At 36.9% G+C, this 21,838-nt stretch overlaps 1 long non-coding RNA gene across 1 annotated transcript in view; it reads right to left on the reverse strand.

The window, feature by feature from the left end:
* Positions 1-21,838, reverse strand: part of LOC308337199 — a 359,267-nt gene that overhangs the window by 32,350 nt on the left and 305,079 nt on the right. Inside the window, exon 4 of the long non-coding RNA XR_013966300.1 lies at positions 8,130-8,310. This is a non-coding gene — a long non-coding RNA (uncharacterized lncRNA). The remainder of the gene's footprint in view (positions 1-8,129; positions 8,311-21,838) is intronic.

Consider the following 21,838-nt stretch of genomic DNA (forward strand, 5'->3'; position numbering starts at 1 on the left):
AAGTAATATGCTTATCTAATGCTAATATAGAGATGTTAAAGCTAATGCTAATGCTAAATAGAGAATTTAAAGTAGAGTAAATTTAAAGTAGAGTAAAGTAGAGTAGAGAATTTAAATAGAGAATTTAAAGTAATGGCCATGAAAATATTCACTGGACTTGAGAAGAATGAAGGATCTCAGTGAGACAATCAACAAAGATATAGAAAACATTAAAAAAAAGTCAGAGATGAAGAACTCAATGATTGATATGAAAAATACACTGGAGGGAAACTAGGTATGCTAGAAGAAGCAGAAAAATGGATCAGTGACTTGCAGGACCAAGTAATAGAAAGTGATCAAGCCGAACAGAAAGAAATAAAATCTGAAAATAAACTTAGGGAACTGAGTGACACCATCAAGCATAATAACATTTCCATTATAGGGATTCCAGAAGAAGAGAGAGAAAAGGGGGCATAAAATTTATTTGAAAAAATAATAGCTGAAATCTCTCCAAATCTGGGGAAGGAAACAGAAATTTAGATTCAGGAGGCACAGAGAGCCTCCAAAAAAATCAACCCAAGGAGGTCCACACCAAGAAAAATAGTAATTAAAATGGCAAAAAGTACTGATAAAGAGCAATTTAAAAGCAACAAGAGAAAAGGAGACGGTTACATAAAAGGGATGCTGTAAGGCTATCAGCTGATTTTCAGCAGAAACTTTGGTAGCCAGAAGAGAGTGACATGATATTGTCAAAGTGCTGAAAGAGGAAAACAAAACAAAACAAAACTCTGCAACCAAGAATACCCTATTCCGCAAGGCTATTATTCAGAATAAAAGAGATAAGGAGTTTCCCAAACAAAAGTAAAGGAATTCATCACCATTAAGACAACCTTAGAAGAAATGTTAGAGGGGACTCTGTGAGTGGAAATGAAAGACCAAAAGACCGTAAGAAGGAGTTAGAAAAGTGGAAAGCACAAAAGGAATAAAATTAACTATATCTGTACAAACCAGTCAAGGGATTCACAAAATAAAAGCGTGTAAGACACCATATACCTAAAACATAGTCGGTGAGGGGTATGAGTAAAAATTTAGTACTTTAAGAAGTATTCAAACTTAAATGGCCATCACCTTAATATAGACTGCTATAAGTCTAAGATGTTAATATATAAACTTAATGGTAAATACAAATAAAAAAAACAGTAATAAATATGCAAAAAATTATGAGAAAGGAACCCAGGTATACTATTAAAGAAAGCCAGCAAGTCATGAGAGAAGAGAGCAAGAGAAAATAGGAATGGAGAAGAACTACAAAAACAACCAGAAAACAAGGAACAAAATGGCAATAAGCACATACCTATCAATAAATACTTTGAATATAAATGGATTAAACACCCCAATCAAAAAAAAAATAAGATGACAGAATGGATAAATAAAAAGACCCATCTATATGCTGCCTAGAAGAGACTCATTTCAGACCTAAGGACATGTGCAGATTTAAAGTGAAAGGATGGAAAAGAATTATGCAAATGGAAGTAAAAAGAAAACTAAGATAGCAATACTTATATAGGACAAAATAAACTTAAAAAAAAGACTATTAGAAGAGACAAAGAAGGGGGCGCCTGGGTGGCTCAGTGGGTTAAAGCCTCTGCCTTCATCTCAGGTCATGATCCCAGGGTCCTGGGATCGAGCACCGCATCGGGCTCTCTGCTTAGCAGGGAGCCTGCTTCCTTCTCTCTCTCTCTGCCTGCCTCTCTGCCTACTTGTGATCTCTGTCTGTCAAATCAATAAGAAAAATCTTTTTTTTTTTTTAAAAGAAGAGACAAAGAAGGATAATATATGACCATAAAGGGAACATCCAGCAAGAACATACAACAATTGTAAATATCTGTGCAACCAACATGGGAGCACCCAAATACATAAAGCAGCTAATAATAAGCATAAAGGAAGTAATCAACAGTAATGCAATAATATTAGGAGACTCTAATACCTCACTTACATCAATGGATACATCATCCAGATAGAAAATCAACAAGGAGAGGTGCCTGGGTGGTTTAGTTGGTTAAGCCTCCGACTCTTGATTTCAGCTCAGGTCATATTTTGGAGTGGTGAGATCGAGCCCCACATCAAGCTCCACACTCAGCATGGAGTCTGCTTGAGATTTTCTTCCTCTTCCCCTCCCCCTACTCTCTCTGTCAAATAAATAAATAAATAAATAAAATCTTTAAAAAAATCAACAAGGAAACTGGCTTTCAATGAAACATTGGACCCGATCTAACAGATATATTTAGAACATTCCATACTAAAATAGCAGAATGCATATTTTTTTCAAGTGCACATGGAACATTCTTTAGAATAAATCATATGTTAGCCCTCAAAACAAGTGTCAACAAATCAAAAAGGATTGAAGTTAGGGGTACCTTGGTGGTTCAGTTGGTTAAACATCTGCCTTTTGCTCAGGTCATGATCCCAGGGTCCTGGGATCGAGAGCCACATCAGACTCCCTGCTCAGTGGGAGACCTGCTTATCCTTCTCCCTCTGCCTGCCACTCCTCTTGCTTATGCTCTCTCTCTCTCTCTCTCTCTGTCAAGTAAATAAATAAAATTTTTAAAGAAGATTGAAGTCATACCATGCATCTTTCCTCACCACAATGCTATGAAGCTAGAAATCAGCCACAAGAAAAAACTCAGAAAATACACAAGCACGTGGTGGTTAAGTAATATTCAACTAAACAATGCACAGGTGAACGAAGAAATCACAGAGGAAATAAAAATACATGGAGACAAATGAAAATTAAAACACAATGGTCCAAAATCATTGGGATGCAGCAAAAGCTATTCTAAGAGGGAAGTTTATATTAATACAGGCCTACATTCAGAAGCAAGAAAAATCCCAAATAACAACTTAACCTTACACCTAAAGAGCTAGACAAAGAACAAACAAAACCCAAAACCAGTAGAAGGAAGGAAATAATAAAGATTAGAGCAAAAAATGAGTGAAACAGAGACTAAAAAATAATAGAACAGATCAATGAAACCAGGAGCTGGTTCTTTGAAAAAAATAAATTACATTGATAAAACTTTAGCCAGACTCATCAAAAAAAGGAGAGATAGAGAGGACTCAAATAAACAAAATCAGAAGTGTCAGAAGAGAAATCACCACCACCACCACAGAAATACAAAGGATTATAAAAGAATATTATGAAAAATCATGCCAAAAAATTGGACAGCCTAGAAGGAATGGATAAATTACTAGAAACACATAACGTACCAAAACTGAAGCAGAAAGAAATAGAAAATTTGAACAGACTGATTACCAACAATGAAATGGAATCAGTAATCAAAAAACTCCCAACAGGACCAGATGGCTTCACAGGTGAATTCTACCAAACATTTAAAGAAATGTTAATACTCATTCTTGTCAAACTATTCCAAAAAATAGAAGAGGAAAGAAAGCTTCCAAATTCTACTTATGAAGCCAGCATTACCCTGATACTAAAACCAGATAAAGATAGTACAAAGAAGAGAACTGTAGGCCAATATCTCTAATGAACATAGACACAAAATCCCAACAAAAAAATAGCAAACAAAATCTATCAACATTAAAAAAGGGGCACCTGGGTGGCTCAGTGGGTTAAGCCTCTGCCTTCGGCTCAGGTTATGGTCTCGAGGTCCTAGGATCGGGCCCCACATAGGGCTCCCTACTCATCAGGGAGCCTGCTTCCCCCTCTCTCTCTGCCTGCCTCTCTGACTACTTGTGATCTCTCTCTCTCTCTGTCAAATAAATAAATAAATAAAATCTTTAAACAAATACATTAAAAAAAATCATTCACCAAAATCATGTGAGATTTATTCCTGGGCTGCAAGGATGGTTCAGTTTTCATGAATCAATCAACATGATACATCACATCAATAAGAGAAAGGTTAGGAACCATATAATCATTTCCATAGATGCAGAAAAAACGTGTGACAAAATAAGACATTCATTAATGATAAAAATCCATACTCAGCAAAGTAGGTTTAGAGGGAATATACCTCAACATAATAAATGCCATATATGAAAAACCACTGCTAACATCATTCTCAATGGTGAAAAACTGAGAGCTTTTCTCCTAAGATAAGGAACAAAACAAGGATGTCCACTCTCACCACTTCTTTCAACACTTTACTGTGAAGTTCTAGCCACAGTAATCAGAGAAGAAAAAGAAACAAAATGCATCCAAATTGATAAGGAAGAAGTAAAACTTTCCTTATTTGCAGATGACATGATATATATAGAAAACCCTAAGGACTCCACAAGAAGCTACTATAATTGATAAATGAATTCAGTAAGTTCTCACAATACAAAATCAATATGCAGAAAACTATTGCATTTCTACACACCAATAATAAAATAGCACAAGGAAAAATTAAGAATACAATCCCATTTACAATTGGACCAAAAATGATAAGATACCTAGGAATAAACCTAACCAAGGAGGTGAAAGACCTGTGCTCTGAAAACTATAAAACACTAATGAAAGATATTGAAGAGACAAAAACAAATGGAAGGATAGTTCATTCTCATGGAGTGGAGGAACAAACATTTTAGAAATATCTATACTACCCAAAGCGATCTACACATTTATTGCAATCCCTATCAAAATACCAACAGCATTTTTCATAGAACTAGAACAAATGATCCTAAAACATGTATGGAACCACAAAAGACCTCAAATATACAAAGGAATCTTGAAAAAGAATAAAACTGAAGGTATCACAATTCCAGATTTCAAGATATATTACAAAGCTGTAGTAATCAAAACAGTATGGTACTAGCACAAAAATAGACACCTATCAATATAACATAATAGAAAACTCAGAAATAAACCCACTATTATATGGTAAATTAATATTCAACAAAGCAAGGAAGAATATCCAATGCGAAAAAGATAGTCTCTTCAACAAATGGTATTGGGAAAACTAAAGAGCTCCAGGCAAAAGAATGAAACTGGATCAGTTTCTTACACCATACACAATAATAAACTCAAAATGGATTAAAGACCTAAACATGAGATCTGAAACCATAAAAAATATAGAGAGCACAGGCAGTACTTTCTCTGACATTGGCTCTAACAACCTTTTTCTAGATATGTTTCCAGAAGCAAGGGAAACAAAAGCAATAAAAATGAACAGAAGACATGAACAGACAATTTTGCAAAGATGGCATCCAGATGGCCAATAGACACATGAAAAGTTGCTCAAAATCACTCATCATCAGGGAAATGCAAATAAAAACTGCAATGAGATATCATCTCACACCTGTCAGAATAGCTAAAATAAAACAAAACAAACACACACACACACACACACAAGAAACAACAAGCATTGATGAGGTTGAGAAGAAAGAGGGATTCTTGTGCACTATTGGCAGAAAGGCAAACCAGTACAGCCATGCTGAAAAAACGGTGTGGAGTTTCCTTAAAAAAAAAAACAAAAAACAAACAAACAGAAATAGATCTACCATATGATCCAGTAGTTCCACTACTGGGTATATTACCCAAAAACTATGAAAACTCTAATTCAAAAGGATATATGGATATATGCACCCCTATGTTTATTGCAGCATTAGTTCCAAAGTTAAATTATGGAAGAAGACCAATTGTCCATTAATAAATAAGAGGTAATATATATACATACATATATATATGTATGTGTGTGTATATGTATATATATATAGTGAAAATTTTTATATGTGTGTGTATATATATACGCACACATGCATATATATAATGGAACATTATTTAGTGACAAAAAGGATGAGATCTTGGCATTTTTGATTTGTGACAACATGGATGGGCCTAGAGGGTATTAGGCTAAGTAAAATAAACCAGAAAGAGAAAGACAAATGTTGTATGATTTTACTTATATGTGGAATCTAAAAAACAAGATGAATAAACAAGCAAAAAGCAGACACAAACCCATAAACACAGAGAACAAACTGGTGGTTGCCAGAGGGAAGGGTTGTGGGTGATGGGTGAAATGGGTAAAAGGGAGTGGTAGATACTGTCTTCCACTTATGGAATGAATAATTCCCAGGAATAAAAGGTACAGCATAGGGAATATGGTTAATGATGCTGTAATAGCACTGTATGGTGACAGATGGTAGCTACATTTGTGGTGAGCATAGCATAAAGTAGAAACTTGTTGAATCACTATGTTGTACACTTGAAACTAATGTGACTTTGTGTGTCACCTACACTTCAATTAAAAAAAAGAAGCAAACCTGGTGTTCTCACTTAAAACTCATCTTGCCTGCTGCCTTTCTGGTCATTCTTTAGTTCTTTTCCAACATACAGTAACTGTGAAGTTTTTATACAAGAGGGTAAGTGCATACATGTGTTTATATGTTTATGGGCATACATGTGTGTATATGTGTATGTATGAAACTGATAAACTACTAAAATAAAAAACTTAACAAAGTAGAAATAAAAATTGCTTTTAACTTCAGGCACTCTTTAGATAGTCAAAATTCTGGAACTCTACCTATAAGTCTATAAACTCACCTGTTTATAGGTATCAAAGTTATATGGTGCAAGAAAAATGGAAAAAGTGATCAGTGCCTTCGTTGGGTCTACCAGTATGTTAAACAGAAACTTTGGGCCACCTAAACTTTGTTTTCTCCTCTTATAAAGTATTACCTGTGCTAAATATTAAAGTTAGTTAGCAACCTTACATTTCTCCTTTTCTAAAATAGGACCAAACTTCCTATCTTATCTACCTTATCATTTATTTTTTCTGTATATTTATAACAACCAGTGAAATGCCACATCTACTCCTCCTTAAAATAGCGAAACTATCCAAGAATCACATCTAGAATTTATATCATAAATTGCTTTCTAAAAAAGTCAATTCATGGAAACAGAGAAGAATAGAATCTATTCTAAGCAAGAATTCTTTCTCCAATAATTGCACCAAGAAGCTAAACACTTTCCATTATAGAGAATGCACTATCTGTTCCCTGAGCAGCAGCAGCAAAAGTGGCTTGGGGCCCTTTAGCTTCTCCAAACATTTATTACTTTTCCTCAATTCACTGATATGGGCAAATGATGTTTTCACAATTTTATATAAATTGCTATGCAAAAGCAGCTTCCAATCCAATTCTTTAGGATCCACTTGTGACTAGAGTGGCATCTCTATATTGAAAATTATGGAGTTGTCATTATTCTTAAGAAAATCTACTGGGTCTCAGTAAGAAAGAGTACTAGGCTTCATCCAGTTGGACTATTACAATATGTATTCTGACACTGAGCCAAAGTTTACTTCACTCTTAACTCTGCCCCTAGTCCTAGTTTTCTACCCATATTAGGACTGATGAACAAATAAACTGACCTTTCTGCCCTCAACACTCTTGACATATCTAAAGTTCAACTCTCGTGAGTGTTTCAAATAATTTTAAGTATCCCTGAGTGGCAAGAAATGGCAAGTTTGGGCGGGGTTTACTTAATTATTGCCTAATTGGTTTAAGGTTGGACCACACTTCTTGTAACCATTCCCCCCAAAGCTGAAGCTCCCAATGGGGCTGGAGACAATTAAGTTAATAAAATAAACTTCTGAGAGAATCATCCATTGCAGCAAGAAAATATAAAACTCAATGCTCTAGGGGCCAGATTTATGTTAAAAACACAGGTCACACAGCAGTAAACAACTCTATAGACAAACTCTCCTTACTTTAAGGAGAGTAAGGTTGATGTCCTTGGAGGACTATTAAGGTAGTTGTTTGAAGGTAATATATGACAATGACAAAACCCCCTAGAAATCTTCTGGAGAAAATGATCATCAGTTCAGGACTACAGGGAAGCTATAAATATTTCATAACATCATGCTGAGGCCAAAAAAAGTTTCTTGGATTTCCAGTCCCCAGCCTCCCTTCTTATGTAACTTCCTCCACATGAATGTTCAGACGTTTTGTAAATGGCTGATGCATGCAAAACAGGCAGCAAAAGGAACTGAAAACCAGGATTCCATCAACACACCCAAATAAGAAAAAGATGGTTTAAATTTCAATTTTCACCTGTGTGAACCTGCCTGTATTGATGCTAGTGAGCACCAAAAAGAAAAGCGATTTAGACAAAAAGAAAGTGAAGGAAAGTAAAAAAAATCCAAAAATTTCACCTTGAAACAATCTCTGACTTGCCTTTCACCTCCTGTGAAAGAGTCCAAGGTTAGGAATCTCTTCCAGATCCGAGAGCTCATTTGTTTTAATTAAATTTGCAATTTTTGGAAAGGACCATCTTGCTTGGTACCAAGGTGCAGGGAGTGGGGAAGTCCCCAGATGACATTTGATGATCCTCTCCTATTTGTAGACAAAAAAAGAAAAAAAAAAGAATTAAACTTGTACTTCAGGCAAGTGTCTCTCTAAATTGCAAATCATTCCCACACTAAGGACAGCTTAGACATAAAAATGAAAGAATGCTTTAGAGTAGATATAAATTAAAGTATGTTTAAGAATATTTCATCTTGGGTGCCTGGGTGGCTCAGTTGGTTAAACAACTGCCTTCAGCTCAGGTCATGATCCTGGAGTCCTGGGACTGAGTCCTGCATCGGGCTCCCAGCTCCATGGGGAGTCTGCTTCTACTTCTGACCTCCCCTCTCATGCTCTCTCACTGTCTCTCTCTCTCAAATAAATAAATAAATAATTTTAAAAAGAATATTTCATCTTTCTCAAACATTTACTGAGCACCTACCACGAATCAGTTGTTATTTTAATTAATACCATTAAAGGGCTCACAGCATAGAAACAGACATGTAAATTAGTTCTTATAACACACCAAGAAAGTTGTTATAGACTGAAGAAACAAAGTGTTATGAGAACACAGAAGACATGATGCTTGGAGGACAGCATCACAGAAGAAGTGATGTTGTTGCAGAATCTTGGCAAATGATTATAAGTTTTTACATTCCATGTAAAAAGAATGGATTTGTAAAGGGCACAGCAGTCTGAAATAAAATAATGTGCTCAGAGGAGGAGTCAAGATGGCAGAGGAGTAGCAGGCTGAGATGACATCAGGTCGCAGGAGTTCAGCTAGATAATTATCAAACCATTCCGAACACCTAAAAATCCAACAGGAGATCGAAGAGAAGAGCAGGTATTCTAGAAACAGAAAATCAACCACTTTCTGAAAGGTAGGACATGGGGAGAAGTGAATCTGAAGTGATGGGAAGATAGACTGAGGGGGGGAGGGGGCGGGTCCCAGCGAACGGTGGAGCAACATAGCACAAAATCTGAGCTTTTAGAAGTCTGCTCCACTGAAGGACGTTGCTCAAGAGGCTAAGTGGGGGTGGAGCCCTTGTGAGGAGAGTGTGGTTTCAGGTCCTGCTCGGTCACAGAAGGATTGGGACTGTCTGAGTGTAGCAGAGCTCGCAGGTGTTAGAGCAGGAAAGCCGGCTACAGAGACGGAGCTGAGGAGGGAGCTCTCAGCTCGGGGTTACCTTGAACTGTGATCCATGGCACAGTCAGACCACTGCTCTGTGAGCAGGGACCCCACAAGCAGCAGATCTGGGAGATCCCCCCTAAAAGAGTGGCAGGGATCTGCTGGATTTGGAGACTCCGGGCAGGACTGTGTGACAGAGACAGAAATGCTCGGTCACAGGCTGGGTGAGCTCGGAGTTCGGCTGGAGACCAGGGAAATGGGAGGGACTGACGGCTTTTCTCCAAGGGTGCACTGAGGAGTGGGCCCCAAGCTCTTGGCTCCTCCGGCCAGAGATTGGGAGGCCACCATGTTCATTCCCGTCCTCCAGAACTCTATGGAAAGCACTCAGGGAACAAAAGCTCCCAAGAGCAAACCCAAGAAGATTACTTAGCCCAGCCCCTGACAAGGGTGGTGCAATTCTGCCTCCGGCAAAGACACTTGAGAATCACTACAACAGGCCCCTCCCCCAGAAGATCAGCAAGAAATCCAGCCAAGACCAACTCACTTACCAAGGAGAACAGCGGAATTCCAGAGGAGGGGAAAGCAAAGCATGGAATTCATGGCTTTCTCCCCATGATTCTTTAGTCTTGCAAGGTTAATTAAATTTTTAAATTTTATTTTTTTATTCTAATTTTTTAAACTTTTACTCTTTCCTCTTTTAATGTTTTTAACTAGATTATCTTAAAATACCTTTCTCAAAAAATCTTTGAAATCTCATTATTATACTCATATTTTATCCTTCATTGTATCTAATTTTATTTTTTGTATACATATAGGGTTTTTTCTCCTAAAAATTTTTGGGATACAACGTCTTCTAATACATCAAAATATACCTTAAATCTAGCACAGGGCTTTGTTCTAGTCTCCAGCCTGAGCAAATTCTCTCCACTTTCTTTTCCCAACCAACTTATCAACTACTTTTTTAGAATTTTTAAAATTTTTCATCTTTACAGTCATATTCCATCCCTTCATCCTGTTTACCCTTATTTATGTGTGTGTGTGTGTGTATATATATATATATATATATATATATGAGGTAGTTTCTTCTAAGAGACCAAAATACACCAAAATCAAGTGGGTGGTTCTGTTCTATTCACCAGTCTAACATATATGTGTTTTTAAATTAAAAAATATATATATATATACACACACACACACATATGTATATGTGTATATATATATATATTTTTTTTAATTAAAAAAAATTTTTTTTGAACTTCTTTTTACCCCCTTTCTTCTCCCCACAATTTGGGATCTCTTCTGATTTGATTAACGCACATTTTTCTGGGGTCTTTGCCACGATCCTAGTATTTTATTCTCTCGTTCATATATTCTTATCTGGATAAAATGACAAGGTGGAAAAACCTACCACAAAAAAAAGAACAAGAGGCAGTACTGACAGCTAGGGATCTAATCAATATGGACATTGGTAATATGTCAGGTCTAGAGTTCAGAATGACAATTCTCTAAGGTGCCAGCTGGGCTCGAAAAAGGCATGGAAGATATTAGAGAAACCCTGTTTAGAGAAATAAAAGTCCTTTCTGGAGAAATAAAAAAAAACCAAAAATCTAACCAAGCTGAAATCAAAAAAGGTATTAATAAGGTGCAATAAAAAAAATGGAGGCTCTTACTGCTAGGATAAACAAGGCAGAAAAAAGAATTAGTGATATAGAAGACCAAATGATGGAGAACAAAGAAGCTGAGCAAAAGAGAGACAAACAACTACTGGACCAGGAGGGGAGAATTTGAGAGAAAAGTGATACCATAAGATGAAACAATATTAGAATAATTGGGATTCCAGAAGAAGAAGAAAGAGAGAGAGCATGCAGAAGGTATACTGGAGTGAATTATTGTAGAGAATTTCCCTAATATGGCAAAGGGAATAAGAATCAAAATCCAGGAGGCACAGAGAACCCCCCTCAAAATCAATAAGAGTAGCTCCACACCCCATCATCTAATAGTAAAACTTACAAGTCTTAGTGAAGAGAGAAAATCCTAAAAGCAGTCCAGGACAAGAAGTCTGTAACATACAATGGTAAAAATATTGAAAGGGGTCCTCTAAGCAAAGAGAGAGCCTAAAAGTACTAGACCAGAAAGTAACAGAGACAATATACAGTAACAGTCACCTTACAGGCAATACAATGGCACTAAATTCATATCACTCAATAGTTACCCTGAATGTAAATGGGCTAAATGTCCCAATCAAAAGACATAGGGTATCAGAATGGATTAAAAAAACAACAACAACAACAACACATCAATATGTTGTCTATAAGAAACTCATTTTAGACTCAAAGACACCTCCAGATTTAAAGTGAGGGGGTGGAAAACAATTTACCATGCTAATGGACATCAAAAGAAAGTTGGGGTGGCAATCCTATGTCATCCAACAAGAAGATCTAACAATTTTAAATATCTATGCCCCTAACATGGGAGCAGCTAACTACATAAACTAATTAATAACAAAATCAAAGAGACACATCAACAATAATGCAATAAGAGTAGGGAACTGTAACACCTCCTTACTGAAATGGACAGATCATCCAAGCAAAGGACCAACAAGGAAATAAAGGCCTTAAATGACACACTAGACCAAATGGACATCACAGATATATTCAGAACATTCCATCCCAAAGCAACAGAATACACATTCTTCTCTGTGCACATGGAACATTCTCCAGGATAGATCACATCCTGGGTCACAAATCAGGTCTCAATGGTACCAAAAGATTGGGATCATTCCCTGCATATTTTCAGACCACAATGCTCCGAAGCTAGAGTTCAATCACAAGAGGAAATTTGGAAAGAACCCAAAGGTTCTTTGGCCAAAGAGCATCCTAATAAAGAATGAATGGGTCAACCAGGAAATTAAAGAAGAATTGAAAAATTCATGGAAACAAATGATAATGAAAACACAACGGTTCAAAATCTGTGGGACACAGCAAAGGCAGTCCTGAGAGGAAAATATATAGTGATACAAGCCTTTCTCAAGAAATAAGAAAGGTCTCAAATACACAATCTAACCCTACGCCTAAAGGAGCTGGAGAAAGAACAACAAAGAAAGCATAAACCCAGCAGGAGAAGAGAAATCATAAAGATCAGAGCAGAAATCAATGAAATAGAAACAAACAAACAAACAAAAAAACCCCAACAAAAAACAATAGAACAAATCAATGAAACTAGGATCTGATTCTTTGAAAGAATTAATAAGATTGATAAACCCCTGGCCAGACTTATCAAAAAGAAAAAAGAAAGGACCCAAATAAATAAAATCATGAAGGAAAGTGGAGAGATCACAACCAACACCAAAGAAATACAAACAATTATAAGAACATATTATGAGCAACTATATGCCAGCAAATTTGACAATCTGAAAGAAATGGATGCATTCCTAGAGATGTATAAACTACAAAAACTGAACCAGGAATAAATAGAGAACCTGAATAGACCCGTAACCAGTAAGGAGATTGAAGCAGTCATCAAAAATCTCCCAAAAAACAAGAGCCCAGGGCCAGAGAGCTTCCCAGGGAAATTCTATCAAGCATTTAAAGAAGAATTAATTCCTATTTTCCTGACACTGTTCCAAAAAATAGAAATGGAAGGAAAACTTCCAAACTCATTGAATGAGGCCAGCGTTACATTGATCCCAAAACCAGACAAAGACCCCATCAAAAAAGAGAATTACAGACCAATATCCTTCATGAACACAATGCAAAAATTCTCACCAAAATACTAGCCAATAGGATCCAACAGTACATTAAAAGGATTATTCACCATGACCAAGTGGGATTTATTCCTGGGCTGCAAGGTTGGTTCAACATCCGCAAATCAATCAATGTGATACAATACATTAATAAAAGAAAGAATAAGAACCATATGATACTCTCAATAGATGCTGAAAAAACATTTGACAAAGAACAGCATCCTTTCTTGATCAAAACTCTTCAAAGTGTAGGGAAAGAGGTTACATACCTCATATCAACAAAGCCATCTATGAAAAACCCACAATGAATATCATTCTCAATGGAGAAAAACTGAGACCTTATCCGCTAAGGTCAGGAGCATGACAGGATTGTCCATTATCACTACTGCTATTCAACATAGTACTAGAACTCCTAGCCTCAGCAATCAGACAACAAAAAGAAATTAAAGGCATCCAAATCGGCAAAGAAGAAGTCAAGCTATCACTCTTTGCAGATATGATACTTTATGTGGAAAACCCAAAAGACTCCACTCCAAATCTGCTAGAACTTGTACAGGAATTCAGTAAAGTGTCAGGACATAAAATCAATGCACAGAAATCAGTTGCATTTCTTTACACCAACAACAAGACAGAAGAAAGAGAAATTAAGGAGTCAATTCCATTTACAACTGCACCCAAAACCATAAGATACCTAGGAATAAACCTAACCAAAGAGGCAAAGAATCTGTACTCAGAAAACTATAAAGTCCTCATGAAAGAAATTGAGGAAGACACAAAGAAATAGAAAAATATTCCATGCTCATGTATTGGAAGAACAAATATTGTGAAAATGTCTATGCTACCTAAAGCGATCTACACATTTAATGCAATCTCTATCAAAGTACCATCAATTTTTTTTTCAAAGAAATGGAACAAATAATCCTAAAATTTTTTTTTTATTTTTTTTAAAGATTTTATTTATTTATTTGACAGACAGATCACAAGTAGGCAGAGAGGCAGGCAGAGAGAGAGAGAGGGAAGCAGGCTCCCCGCTGAGCAGAGAGCCCGATGCGGGGCTCGATCCCAGGACCCTGAGATCATGACCTGAGCCGAAGGCAGCGGCTTAACCCACTGAGCCACCCAGGTGCCCCAATAATCCTAAAATTTATATGGAACCAGAAAAGACCTTGAATAGCCAGAGGAATGTTGAAAAAGAAAACCAAAGTTGGTGGCATCACAATTTCAGACTTCAAGCTCAATTACAATGCTGTAAGACAGTATGGTACTGGCACAAAACCAGACACATAGATCAATGGAACAGAATAAAGAGTCCAGAAATAGACCCTCAATTCTATGGTCAACTTATCTTCAAGAAAGCAGGAAAGAATGTCCAATGGAAAAAAGACAGTCTCTTCAACAAATGGTATTGGGAAAATTGTGATAATCTCCTTTAGTCCTGTCTGTGTTCATACAAAAGTTGGATATTCATCTTTTCTGACTGCATAATATTCCATTGTATATATGTTCCATATTTTCTTTATCCATTCACCTGTTGAAGGGCATCTTGGTTCTTGCCACTGTTTGATGATTGTGGCCACTGCTGCCATGGACATTGGGGTACACATGGCCCTTCTTTTCACTACATTTGTATCTGTGGGGTAAATACCTAGTAGTGCAACTGCAGGGTCATAGGGTAGCTCTATTTTTAATATTTTGAGGAATCTCCACACTGTTTTCCAAAGTGGCTGCACTAACTTGCATTCCCACCAATGGTGTGAGGTATAGATTTAAGTTATTTCTTTTTTTTTAAATTTTTTTACACTTGGTTATTCAATTGTTCCAGCACCACTTATAGAAAAGACCATTCTATCCCAGCAGTATTGCCTTTGTGTAATTGTTAAAAATCAGTTGTCCATATACGTGTGTGTTAATTTATGGACTCTATTTTCTTCCATCAAACTACTTATCTATTGCTATGCTAATGCTATGCTGTTTTGCTTAATGTAGTTTTATAAAAAATTGTAATATCAGGTAGTGTCTTACGACTTTGTTCTTGTTCAAACTTGTTTTGGCTGCTCTAAGTCCTTTATATTTCCACATAAATCTTATAGTTGGCTTGTCAATAGCTACAAAATTTTTGCTGGGAATTGATTGGATTTGCACTGAATCTGCAAATGAAGTGAGGAAGAATCAACATCTTAACAATACTGAGTCTTCTAATCCATAAAAATATGGAATACATATCTACTTAAACATTTCTTTCATCAGTGCTTTATCATTTCTATGTACAGATCCTGAATGTACTTTGTTAGATTCATATCTAAATTCTTCACATTTTAGTGCTGTTGCAAATGGTATTTTTTACTTCAATTGTAATTTCCAATTTTTCTTTACTGGTATGTAAGAATGCACTTGACTTTTGTATATTGTCCTTACATCATGTTGTATCCCACAACTTTGCTGAACTCACTTAGTTCTAAGATATACATGTATATTCAGATTCCTTGGGATTTTCTGTGGAGACAGCCAAGTCATCTGTGAATAGAGACAGCTATATTTCTTCCTCTCCAATAGGTATGCATTTTATTACTTTTTCTTGACTTATTGCACTGGCTAGGTCTTATTTTTATTATTAAGTAAAAAATAATATTTTATTAAGGGTTCTGGGATCAGTTTTCAATGATCCATTGACAGGGTTTCTAGAAAGTACTTACTGAGTGATGAGACTGATTGTTCAAAGGGACTCCAACATTTCTTGAAGGAGTTTTCATTGTATTGATGGAATGAGGGTAAAACCATTAATGTTCTTCATTGAGGCAGGAGTCAATAGTAAAATCTATCCCCTGAATTGAAGAGAAAAAACTGGCAATTTTTTTCAGAAGGAAGTGTAGCATGGAAGTAATATTGTACTTGTAAATACAAGTACACTTGTAATATCAAGTGATATTACAGAATATCTCTTTCATTTGGTGCTTAGAATAACTCATAGATATTGGTATTACTAAGTTCTTTTTACATACAGAAAAACTAGAATTCAGACAATAGAATATTCTACCTAAACTTACACATACTTATGAGTTCTCATTCAATGCTCCAAGAATCACTGATATATTTAGAGATCCTGATTTATGAATTGGGGAAACCCTGGCCTCTTCTGTAAGTGCTAAGACCAGTCTATATTATGTGGTAGTTTTATATATTGTCCTACTGGTGTTCAAGTGTTAGAATAGAAGTTTCTGAAAAACTGTCCTTTTGCTTTTATGTAATCAATTGCACATCAGGGAGTTGTACTTTTTCTGACATCTTGACCCTTTAGACACGACATGGTGAGTACCTGATTCTTTGATAGCTGAACAGATAAATGATTTCCACTAAGTTATTTCCCTGCCCCGACACTCTGTGGTTCTGACTGCAAAGAAAGTTCAAGGACACAGAAGTGCTTCTGATGCATGAAGCTTTCAAACAGAGTCTAGGGACCCCAGGGTTGGACTTGATCTCGCTAACAGGTATAGAAAATGCCTCAGTTAGTGTGTTTCCATTTCCATTCAAGAAACCTCCAGATGCACTCTGGGTTAGTTTGTGTATGATTTATGTCTTTGCTTCAGTGATGTTGGCTTCAAATAGTAGTCCAAGTATGTCTCTTTTTGGCAAAAGCTTTCACAGATCCTACCGTTTTTGTGTTCTGACCTCCTTTTGCACCTTTAGGACAGCATTTCTCACTGCTTTATAAAGGAGTTCTAGTAAAGATATTTCAGTTTTACAGCTTCTTCCTCCCTTGCCCACCAGGCTATGTGTTTCTTGAGGACAGGGTCCCTGTGTAATTGATCACTGTATCACATATGTTGAGGGAAGGGGTTCAGTACTAGTGTGGGCACAAAATAAATATTTGCTTAATGGAATTGAAGAGTAGTTTTTTTGGTTCTAGATATATGCAGCAACAAAATATCCTTTCAGGTTACTTTCACTATAGATTTATTTTCTGAATAGTGAAGCAGAGGATAGTATGAGACTCGGGTGGCAGATATCTTTAAGCAATGCTTCTAGTGACCCTATTAGGAGGAGAAAAGTTGGAATTGTCATTTTTTTTCCCAGTTGAGTTGTCTCTTGTTGGGGCATACTCCTTACAACTCATTGGACATATAATTAAGGTTCTCCATATGCCCAGAATGTGAAAAACAAGAAAGGTCTTCTAAAAGCTTGTATTCTAGCTGGATTATAAGAAAATAATCCAATTAACAAACAAAAAATATAAATACAGGTTGTTTTGATATGAAAGAATGAACAGGGTGGTGTGTTAGTGTGGTGGAAGAGGGATGGAAAGACTTCTCAGGAAAGACCTCTCTGAAGACATCACCTTTGTCTTGAGATTTAAATGATCAGAAAAAAGGCCAGTCACATGAAAAGCTAAGAAAAGAACACTCAGGTAGAGAAATCAGCAAGCACAGAGATTCTAAGGTAAGAAAGAGCTTTGCTGCTTTAAGGAACAAAAACGAGGCCAGTGTAGTTAAAATAAGAAGAGATGGCTAAAGTAAGATCGGAAAACTAGCAGGAGCAGATCCTCTGCCACCATGTAACCTATGAGAACAATGGGGAACCATATTCTGAGTGTGATGCGAAACCACTTAGGGGATTTAAACAGGAGAATGATATGATCTGATTTATGTTTGGGAATTAACTGTGTTTGGTGATTAGACTCTCAGGTCTGAGGGGCAAGAGTGAAAGCAAACTGGAGAGAGATAATAGTGATTTGGATTATCATGACAGCAGTAAGGCTGGAGAGAAGTGCTTGGGTTCAGGGATATATCTTGAAGGTAGATTAACAAAACTTGTTGGATTGGATATCAATGATTAGAGAATGGAAAGAATGAAGGATGGCCTCTTGATTCTTGGTTTGAGCAACTGGATGGATGGTAGTGCCATTTACTAGAACACAAAGACTGATGAATGAGTAAGCATTAATTTTGGAGTGAAAAATAAGGATCTTGAGTCATATTGAGTTTAAACAGTAATAGAGAACTGTGTGGAGATATTATGAATAAAGCAATCTGAAGTTCATAGAAAAGGTCAAAGCTGAAGTTATAAATTGGTATATGGATGATAGTTAAAGCCATGCACTTGGGTGAGATTTTTTAGGGATAAAGTATTTTTAGAGCACAGTACTTCAATATTGGGGCTCTTCAACAATGAAAGACCAAGAAAAGGAAGATGATATTGAGGTTTGGCCAGTTGGGTGTGAAGAACATCAGAAGAGTGTAATGTCCTGAGTGTTGACAGGTGAGAGGAGTTTAAGAAGGAGAGTTTAAGACAGAAAGAGAGAAGGGTCTATGGGATTTGGAAGCATGGGGATCATTGGTTACCTTAAGAAGAAGATTAAGAATTCAAGTTAGTTACTTCTAATTTCTCAAAGAAGAATAAGGTGAAGCCATCTGCTGTGAGCGTGTGAGTGAGGATACTGTAGGTTTGAGGAAAAAAGGAAAGGTACAAAATGGATATGGTGAAAGCAAATTTGCTAGGGAAGTGTAGGATTGCTGGGCACTGTAAATTGCCCATGTGAGGCTTAGGATGATGGATTTAAAGATAATTTTCCCAAACAATGTTCAGCTGTTAAGTTTTACATGTGAGGAAGTGATATTTTTGGGTTCAACCAAGGTTGAGATTTTACTCTTTGCTTAGATCCCTTCTATCCCTAGAAGGGCTAAGAGAAAGAGAGTGATAGTGGAATTTAATTTGGATAAAGAAAGGAGGATGCAAAAAAATGGTGATGGGACTTGAAAATGCAATGGGGCTGATGGATTGGAGACTATAAGTTGGTTGAGAAATTGTTGGAGTGGGGGTACAGGAGGAAAGATGAGAGGTTGAAATCAAGATTTTAGAGTTATTTATAATACTAACCTTGAGTATGTGTACATGAGAGTAAGTGACTTAGGTGAGGTGGAGGGAAAAAAGAACTGGAGAAAGTTAAGAAGCTGTGAATATACCGTATTGGACATTCCATGTATGTGGTTATTGACATAATGTTCTATAAACATTATGACTGGAACAGAATTGGAAATGGTGTCAGCGAACCATAGCCCAAGTCTCTAATGAATGAAGAAAAGGCACTGAGAGGTCAGTAGTTGGCAGCAACTAGGAAGGGTAACAGGTGGTTTTGTCTGATGCCCTGGGCTTTAATGGAGCTTGAGATTTTGAAGAGAAGACATGATTTTGAAGTAGCAGTGAAGAATAAGTCTGTCCCTGGCTCTGGATTCTAAGATTATGAGACAAAAATATTCAGCTTTTACAGCTTCATGTTCTCATGGGACAGCCAGTTCTCAATTAAGGTAAGGGGATGAAGGGATAGTTCTAGGAAGGAGTTGAAGATATAAGAGACTAGATTAAATAGGAAAGAAGTTCCCAAGAATTTAAATAAGACAGGCAGGAGACTGCATCAGATTAAGGAATATAGAAAGGAGTATAGGGAGGAAAGTCTAGGAGAGAGAGGTAAACAGGGACGCGAGGCATTATGAAACCAGCCATAAATTTTTATGGGCAGATCGGCAATATGTTCAAGTTACACATCCAAATATTATACTTAGTTTAATGGTTTGATAGTTGTCTGTATGTGATTCGGTGGCCTTGTGGGTTTATCATGGCCCTGCAGTTTATCATGCTTTAGCTATCCAGAGCAGGAGGTCATATGAGGGACACTCTCTTCCAGTGGAATAGTTGAATCTTTCCAAAAAATAGACTGGGAGAGATTCTCTTTGTGCTTATGAGCATGGAGAAATGCTGGTGCCTAATATATTGTCCCTGAGTTCTACATAATGTGCAGCTTCTGACCACTTGAAATGTGTTTTCTACTGCAAATGTATGACCCATCATAAGCCAAAGAGATACAAGGTAAATGTCCTGCTTTCAGGCATTAACTTCACTCCTTCAGAAATTCAGCCAAACTCTGCTCTGGTAGAGTTATTTTTGGTGGTTCAGAAGTATACTACAAGGACACATGAGTATTGCTTTGGGATTACGAGGAAGTTGGGTTGCATTTTATCCTCCATCACCTCATGCCTGGATGGCAATTATTATACCACCTTTCATGGTAGGATTTCCACTTCCCATTCTGGGGAGCCAACTACCCTCATTCTTCCCTCTACTTATTTTCCCATCCTACATTTAGCCTCACATTCCTCCTCTAGACCTGGGAAGGGCTTTTGTTTTGGCCCTTATTGGAGATACTTTCTTTTAACTCTGCCAGGTTTCCTAGGGCAGGATTGGATCTGTCTTCACCAGCTCCTGGACAGTATTTGCTGACTGTGATCATTCATTTACCTTGACAGCTCTACCTCTGGTTTACATTCTGATATATATTTAAGTACACTTCTTTTAAGTAGGCATGAATTGAAAAAGGTGCACAAATCATAAGCATGCAATTCTATAAATTTTTACAATGTAAACACACTTATTTATGCATCAATCATATCAAGTACCCCTCAGACCATCTTTATGATTCTTCCCTGTCGCTATGCCCCTCCTACCAAAGTAACTACCACCCTGAATTTTATACTGCTCTCAGTGTCTCTTTTTCTCCACTCCCAGTCTTCTCAGTAGACTTAATGAAGGTCGGTTATGTCTACCCAGTTTACCATATCCTTATGGAAAGCACGACTTTCTGATTTGGGATATTTGAAGCACTTCAACCAGCAACTCAAAGTCAATATTCTTTCTAATTTGAATAATCTAATTATGAAGCCTATTAAAAATAAGATGAATTCCCACCAACAGTGTAAGAGGGTTCCCCTTTCTCCACATCCTCTCCAACACATGTTGTTTCCTGTCTTGCTAATTTTGGCCATTCTAACTGGTGTAAGGTGGTATCTCAATGTGGTTTTCATTTGAATCTCTCTGATGGCTAGTGATGATGAACATTTTTTCATGTGTCTGATAGCCATTTGTATGTCTTCATTGGAGAAGTGTCTGTTCATATCTTCTGCCCATTTTTTAATATGATTGTCTGTTTTGTGTGTGTTGAGTTTGAGGAGTTCTTTATAGATCCTGGATATCAACCTTTTGTCTGTACTGTCATTTGCAAATATCTTCTCCCATTCCGTGGGTTGCCTCTTTGTTTTGTTAACTGTTTCCTTTGCTGTGCAGAAGATTTTGATCTTGATGAAGTCCCAAAAGTTCATTTTCGCTTTTGTTTCCTTTGCCTTTGGAGACATATCTTGAAAGAAGTTGCTGTGGCTGATATCAAAGAGGTTACTTCCTATGTTCTCCTCTAGGATTCTGATGGATTCCTGTCTCACGTTGAGGTCTTTTATCCATTTCGAGTTTATCTTTGTGTACGGTGTAAGAGAATGGTCGAGTTTCATTCTTCTACATATAGCTGTCCAGTTTTCCCAGCACCATTTATTGAAGAGGCTGTCTTTTTTCCACTGGATATTTTTCCCGTGTGGAGATTCCTCAAGAAATTAAAAATAGAGCTTCCCTATGACCCTGCAATTGCACTACTGGGTATTTACCCCAAAGATACAGATGTAGTGAAAAGAAGGGCCATCTGTACCCCAGTGTTTATAGCAGCAATGGCCACGGTCGCCAAACTGTGGAAAGAACCAAGATGCCCTTCAACGGATGAATGGATAAGGAAGATGTGGTCCATATACACTATGGAGTATTATGCCTCCATCAGAAAGGACGAATACCCAACTTTTGTAGAAACGTGGACAGGACTGTAAGAGATTATGCTGAGTGAA

Source organism: Martes martes (assembly GCF_963455335.1).
Source record: "Martes martes genome assembly, chromosome: X".
Classification (NCBI taxonomy): domain Eukaryota; kingdom Metazoa; phylum Chordata; class Mammalia; order Carnivora; family Mustelidae; genus Martes; species Martes martes.